The sequence below is a fragment of the Acipenser ruthenus genome, chromosome 46 (genome assembly GCF_902713425.1).
Source record: "Acipenser ruthenus chromosome 46, fAciRut3.2 maternal haplotype, whole genome shotgun sequence".
In the NCBI taxonomy this organism is placed as follows: domain Eukaryota; kingdom Metazoa; phylum Chordata; class Actinopteri; order Acipenseriformes; family Acipenseridae; genus Acipenser; species Acipenser ruthenus.
The window spans coordinates 2,907,233-2,915,503 of record NC_081234.1 but is presented as its reverse complement, the minus strand read 5'-3'; positions in this window follow the sequence as shown (position 1 = coordinate 2,915,503).

Here is an 8,271-nt window from a genome sequence, read left to right as displayed (position 1 = left end):
TGCTGTCCTTGGTCACGTTACGAAATGCTCCCCGTGGTCACATTACGAAATGCTGCCCGTGGCCATGTCACGAAAAGCTGCCTCTGGCCATGTCACGAAATGCTGCGCGGGGTTATGTTACGAAATGCTGCGCGGGGTCATGTTACGAAATTCTGCCCGTGGTCACGTTACGAAATGCATGCCCGTGGTTACGTCACGAAATGCATGCCAATGGTCATGTCATAAAATGCATGCCCATGGTCATGTCACGAAAAGCTGCCTCTGGCCATGTCACAAAATGCTGCGCGGGGTCATGTTACGAAATGCTGCGCGGGGTCATGTTACGAAATTCTGCCCGTGGTCACGTTACGAAATGCATGCCCGTGGTCACGTCATGAAATGCGTGCCCGTGGTCATGTCATGAAATGCATGCCCATGGTAGTGTCACGAAATGCTGCCTGTGACCATGTCAGAAAATGCAGCCCTTGGCCATGTTACGAAATGCAGCCTGTGGCCATGTTACAAAATGCTGCCCGTGGCCATGTCACGAATTGCATGCCTGTGGACATGTCACAAAATGCTCCCCGTGGCCATGTCACGAAATGCTGCCCGTGGCCATCTCACAAAATCCTGCCCGTGGCCATCTCATGTAATGTTTCCCGTGGTTACGTTACGAACTGCTGCCCGTGGGCACGTTACAAAATGCTGCCCCTGGTCATGTCACGAAATGCATGCCCGTGGCCATGTGATCAAATGCATGCCCGTGGCCATGTAATGAAATGCATGGCTGTGGTCATGTCACAAAATGCATGGCTGTGGTCATGTCACAAAATGCTGCCCGTGGCCATGTCACGAAATGCTGCCCTTGGTCATGTCACGAAATGCTGCGCGGGGTCATGTTACGTAACTCTGCCCGTGGTTACGTTACGAAATGCATGCCCGTGGTCACATCAAGAAATGATGCCCCTTTTCACGTCACGAAATGCTGCCCGTGGTCACATTACGAAATACACCATTTGGTCACGTTACGAAATACTGCACGTGGTCACGTTACGATATGCTGCCCCTGGTCACGTTACGAAATGCTGCCTGTGGTCATGTCACGAAATGCATGACCGTGGTCATGTCACGAAATGCTGCCCATGTTCATCTCACGAAATGCTGCCCATGGCCATGTCACGAAAAGCTGCCATGGCCATGTCACGAAATGATGCCCTTGGTCACATTACGAAATGCTCCCTGTTGTCACGTTACGAAATTCTGCCCGTGGTCACGTTACGAAATACACCCTTTGGTCACGTTATGAAATACTGCTCGTGGTCACGTTACAATATGCTGCCCCTGGTCACGTTACGAAATGCTGCCTGTGGTCATGTGACGAAATGCATGCCCGTGGTCATGTCACGAAATGCAACTGTGGTCATGTCACGAAATGCTGCCCATGTTCATCTCACGAAATGCTGCCCATGGCCATGTCACGAAATGCTGCCTGTGGTCATGTTACGAAATGCTGCCAATGGGCACGATACAAAATGCTGCCCCTGGTCACGTCATGAAATGCATACCCGTGGTCAGGTCATGAAAATCATGCTCTTGGCCTTGTCAAGAAATGCGGCCCGTGGCCATGTCACGAAATGATGCCCGAGGGCATGTCACAAAATGCTTCCCGTGGCCATGTCACAAAATGCTGCCCGTGGCCATGTCACGAAATTTTGCCCGTGGCCATGTCATGAAATGCTTCCCGCGGTCATGTCACGGAATGCTGCCTTTGGCCAAGTCACGAAATGCTGCCCATGGCCATGTCACGAAATGGTACCCGTGGCCATGGCACGAAATGCTGCCTGTGGCCATGTCACAAAATGCTGCCCGTGGCGATGTCGCGAAATGCTGCCCGTGGCCATTTAACGAAATGCTGCCCGTGGCCATGTCACGAAATGCTGCCCGTGGCCATGTAACGAAATGCTGCCCGTGGTCATGTCACGAAATGCATGTCTGTAGTCATGTCACGAAATGCATGCCCGTGGTGATGTCACGAAATGCATGGCTGTGGTCATGTCACGAAATGCATGCCTGTGGTGATGTCACGAAATGCATGGCTGTGGTCATGTCACGAAATTCTGCCCGTGGTCACGTTACGAAATGCTGCCCGTGGTCACGTCAAGAAATGCATGCCTGTGGACATGTCATGAAATGCATGCCCATGGTCATGTTACGAAATGCTGCCTGTGGCCATGTCACAAAATGCTGCCCGTGGCCATGTCACGAAATGCTGCCCGTGGCCATGTTACGAAATGCTACCGGTGGCCATGTCACGAATTGCATGTCCGTGGCCATGTCACAAAATAATCCCCCGTGGCCATGTCACGAAATGCTGCCCGTGGCCATGTCACAAAATCCTGCCCGTGGCCTTCTCACGTAATGCTGCCCGTGGTTACGTTACGATCTGCTGCCCGTGGGCACGTTACAAAATGCTGCCCTTGGTCATGTTACGAAATGCATGTCTGTAGTCATGTCACGAAATGCATGTCTGTAGTCATGTCACAAAATGCATGCCCGTGGTGATGTCACGAAATGCATGGCTGTCGTCATGTCACGAAATGCATGCCTGTGGTGATGTCACGAAATGCATGGCTGTGGTCATGTCACGAAATTCTGCCCGTGGTCACGTTACGAAATGCTGCCCGTGGTCACGTCAAGAAATGCATGCCTGTGGACATGTCATGAAATGCATGCCCATGGTCATGTTACGAAATGCTGCCTGTGGCCATGTCACAAAATGCTGCCCGTGGCCATGTCACGAAATGCTGCCCGTGGCCATGTTACGAAATGCTACCGGTGGCCATGTCACGAATTGCATGTCCGTGGCCATGTCACAAAATAATCCCCCGTGGCCATGTCACGAAATGCTGCCCGTGGCCATGTCACAAAATCCTGCCCGTGGCCTTCTCACGTAATGCTGCCCGTGGTTACGTTACGATCTGCTGCCCGTGGGCACGTTACAAAATGCTGCCCTTGGTCATGTCACGAAATGCATGCCCTTGGTCATGTCATGAAATGCATGCCCTTGGCCATGTCATGAAATGCATGCCCGTGGCCATGTCATGAAATGCATTTCCGTAGTCATGTCACGAAATTCATGCCCGTGGTGATGTCACGAAATGCATGGCTGTGGTCATGTCACGAAATGCTGCCCGTGGCCATGTCACGAAAAGCTGCCTGTGGCCATGTCACAAAATGCTGCCCTTGGTCACGTTACGAACTGCTGCCCGTGGGCACTTTACAAAATGCAGCCCTTGGTCATGTCACGAAATGCATGCCCGTGGTCATGTCATGAAATGCATGCCCGTGGCCATGTCATGAAATGCATGCCCGTGGCAATCTCACATAATGCTGCCCGTGGTTACGTTACGAACTGCTGCCCTTGGGCACGTTACAAAATGCAGCCCTTGGTCATGTCACGAAATGCATGCCTTTGGTCATGTCATGAAATGCATGCCCTTGGCCATGTCATGAAATGCATGCCCGTGGCCACGTCACGAAATGCTGCCCGTGGCCATGTCACGAAATGCTGCCCGTGGCCATGTAACAAAATGCTGCCCGTGGTCATGTCACGAAATGCATGTCTGTAGTCATGTCACGAAATGCATGCCCGTGGTGATGTCACGAAATGCATGGCTGTGGTCATGTCACGAAATGCATGCCTGTGGTGATGTCATGAAATGCATGGCTGTGGTCATGTCACGAAATGCATGCCTGTGGTGATGTCACGAAATGCATGGCTGTGGTCATGTCACGAAATTCTGCCCGTGGTCACGTTACGAAATGCTGCCCGTGGTCACGTCAAGAAATGCATGCCTGTGGACATGTCATGAAATGCATGCCCAAGGTCATGTTACGAAATGCTGCCTGTGGCCATGACACAAAATGCTGCCCGTGGCCATGTCACGAAATGCTGCCCGTGGCCATGTTACGAAATGCAGCCCGTGGCCATGTTACGAAATGCTACCGGTGGCCATGTCACGAATTGCATGTCCGTGGCCATGTCACAAAATAATCCCCGTGGCCATGTCACGAAATGCTGCCCGTGGCCATGTCACAAAATCCTGCCCGTGGCCTTCTCACGTAATGCTGCCCGTGGTTACGTTACGAACTGCTGCCCGTGGGCACGTTACAAAATGCTGCCCTTGGTCATGTCACGAAATGCTGCCCGTTGTCATGTCATGAAATGCATTTCCGTAGTCATGTCACGAAATTCATGCCCGTGGTGATGTCACGAAATGCATGGCTGTGGTCATGTCACGAAATGCTGCCCGTGGCCATGTCACGAAAAGCTGCCTGTGGCCATGTCACGAAATGCTGCCCTTGGTCACGTTACGAACTGCTGCCCGTGGGCACGTTACAAAATGCAGCCCTTGGTCATGTCACGAAATGCATGCCCGTGGTCATGTCATGAAATGCATGCCCGTGGCCATGTCATGAAATGCATGCCCGTGGCAATCTCACATAATGCTGCCGGTGGTTACGTTACGAACTGCTGCCCTTGGGCACGTTACAACATGCTGCCCTTGGTCATGTCACGAAATGCATGCCTTTGGTCATGTCATGAAATGCATGCCCTTGGCCATGTCATGAAATGCATGCCCGTGGCCACGTCACGAAATGCTGCCCGTGGCCATGTCACGAAATGCTGCCCGTGGCCATGTAACGAAATGCTGCCCGTGGTCATGTCACGAAATGCATGTCTGTAGTCATGTCACGAAATGCATGCCCGTGGTGATGTCACGAAATGCATGGCTGTGGTCATGTCACGAAATGCATGCCTGTGGTGATGTCACGAAATGCATGGCTGTGGTCACGTCACGAAATTCTGCCCGTGGTCACATTACGAAATGCTGCCTGTGGTCACGTCAAGAAATGCATGCCTGTGGACATGTCATGAAATGCATGCCCATGGTCATGTTACGAAATGCTGCCTGTGGCCATGTCACAAAATGCTGCCCGTGGCCATGTCACGAAATGCTGCCCGTGGCCATGTTACGAAATGCAGCCCATGGCCATGTTACGAAATGCTACCGGTGGCCATGTCACGAATTGCATGTCCGTGGCCATGTCACAAAATAATCCCCGTGGCCATGTCACGAAATGCTGCCCGTGGCCATGTCACAAAATCCTGCCCGTGGCCTTCTCACGTAATGCTGCCTGTGGTTACGTTACGAACTTCTGCCCGTGGGCACGTTACAAAATGCTGCCCTTGGTCATGTCACGAAATGCATGCCCGTGGTCATGTCATGAAATGCATGCCCTTGGCCATGTCATGAAATGCATGCCCGTGGCCATGTCACGAAATGCTGCCCTTGGTCATGTCATGAAATGCATGTCCGTAGTCATGTCACGAAATTCATGCCCGTGGTGATGTCACAAAATACATGGCTGTGGTCATGTCACGAAATGCTGCCTGTGGCCATGTCAGGAAAAGCTGCCTGTGGCCATGTCACGAAATGCTGCCCTTGGTAATGTTACGAACTGCTGCCCGTGGGGACGTTACAAAATGCTGCCCTTGGTCATGTCACGAAATGCATGCCCGTGGTCATGTCATGAAATGCATGCCCTTGGCCATGTCATGAAATGCATGCCCGTGGCCATGTCACGAAATGCTGCCCGTGGTCATGTCATGAAATGCATGCCCTTGGCCATGTCATGAAATGCATGTCCGTTGTCATGTCACGAAATTCATGCCCGTGGTGATGTCACGAAATGCATGGCTGTGGTCATGTCATGAAATGCTGCCCGTGGCCATGTCACGAAAAGCTGCCTGTGGCCATGTCACGAAATGCTGTCCTTGGTCACGTTACGAAATGCTCCCCGTGGTCACATTACGAAATGCTGCCCGTGGCCATGTCACGAAAAGCTGCCTCTGGCCATGTCACGAAATGCTGCGCGGGGTTATGTTACGAAATGCTGCGCGGGGTCATGTTACGAAATTCTGCCCGTGGTCACGTTACGAAATGCATGCCCGTGGTTACGTCACGAAATGCATGCCAATGGTCATGTCATGAAATGCATGCCCATGGTCATGTCACGAAATGCTGCCTGTGGCCATGTCACAAAATGCTGCCCGTGGCCATGTTACGAAATGCAGCCTGTGGCTATGTTACAAAATGCTGCCCGTGGTCATGTCACAAATTGCATTCCTGTGGACGTGTCACAAAATGCTCCCTGTGGCCATGTCAAGAAATGCTGCCCGTGGCCATCTCACGTAATGCTGCCCGTGGTTACGTTACGAACTGTTGCCCGTGGGCACGTTACAAAATGCTGCCCCTGGTCATGTCACGAAATGCATGCCCGTGGCCATGTGATGAAATGCATGCCCGTGGCCATGTAACGAAATGCTGCCCTTGGTCATGTCACGAAATGCATGTCTGTGGTCATGTCACAAAATGCTGCCCGTGGCCATGTCACGAAAAGCTGCCTGTGGCCATGTCACGAAATGCTGCCCTTGGTCATGTTACGAAATGCTCCCCAAAGTCACGTTACGAAATGCTGCCCGTGGTTACGTTACGAAATGCATGCCTGTGGTCACGTCAAGAAATGATGCCCCATTTCACGTCACGAAATGCTGCCTGTGGTCACATTACGAAATACACCCTTTGGTCACGTTACAAAATACTGCACGTGGTCACGTTACCATATGCTGCCCCTGGTCACGTTACGAAATGTTGCCTGTGGTCATGTCACGAAATGCATGCCCGTGGTCATGTCACGAAATGCAACCGTGGTCATGTCACGAAAATCTGCCTGTGGCCATGTCACGAAATGCTGCCCTTGGTCACGTTACGAAATGCTCCCTGTTGTCACGTTATGAAATTCTGCCCGTGGTCATGTTACGAAATATACCCTTTGGTCACGTTATGAAATAGTGCTCGTGGTCACGTTACAATATGCTGCCCCTGGTCACGTTACAAAATGCTACCTGTGGTCATGTCACGAAATGCATGCCCGTGGGCATGTCACGAAATGCAACCGTGGTCATGTCACGAAATGCTGCCCGTGGTCATGTCACGAAATGCTTCCCGTGGCCATGTCATGAAATGCTGCCCGTGGTCATGTCATGAAATGCATGTCCGTAGTCATGTCACGAAATTCATGCCCGTGGCCATGTCACGAAATGCTGCCCGTGGTCATGTCATGAAATGCATGTCCGTAGTCATGTCACAAAATTCATGCCCGTGGTGATGTCACGAAATGCATGGCTGCGGTCATGTCATGAAATGCTGCCCGTGGCCATGTCACGAAAAGCTGCCTGTGGCCATGTCACGAAATGCTGTCCTTGGTCACGTTACGAAATGCTCCCCGTGGTCACGTTATGAAATGCTGCCAGTGGCCATGTCACGAATAGCTGCCTCTGGCCATGTCACGAAATGCTGCCCGTGGTCATGTTACGAAATGCTGCCCGTGGGCACGTTACAAAATGCTGCCCCTGGTCACGTCATGAAATGCATACCCGTGGTCAGGTCATGAAAATCATGCCCTTGGCCTTGTCAAGAAATGCGGCCCGTGGCCATGTCACGAAATCATGCCCGAGGCCATGTCACGAAATGCTTCCCGTGGCCATGGCACGAAATGCAGCCCGTGGCCATGTTACGAAATGCTGCCCGTGGCCATGTCACGAATTGCATGCCTGTGGACATGTCACAAAATGCTCCCCGTGGCCATGTCACGAAATGCTGCCCGTGGCCATGTCACAAAATCCTGCCCATGGCCATCTCACGTAATGCTGCCCGTGGTTACCTTACGAACTGCTGCCCGTGGGCACGTTACAAAATGCTGCCTCTGGTCATGTCACGAAATGCAACCGTGGTCATGTCACGAAAAGCTGCCTGTGGCCATGTCACGAAATGCTGCCCTTGGTCATGTTACGAAATGCTCCCCGTTGTCACGTTATGAAATTCTGCCCGTGGTCATGTTACGAAATACACCCTTTGGTCACGTTATGAAATACTGCTCGTGGTCACGTTACAATATGCTGCCCCTGGTCACGTTACGAAATGCTGCCTGTGGTCATGTGACGAAATGCATGCCCGTGGTCATGTCACGAAATGCAACCGTGGTCATGTCACGAAACGCTGCCCGTGTTCATGTCACGAAATGCTGCCCGTGGCCATGTCACGAAATGCTGCCCGTGGTCATGTTACGAAATGCTGCCTGTGGGCACGTTACAAAATGCTGCCCCTGGTCACGTCATGAAATGCATACCCGTGGTCAGGTCATGAAAATCATGCCCTTGGCCTTGTC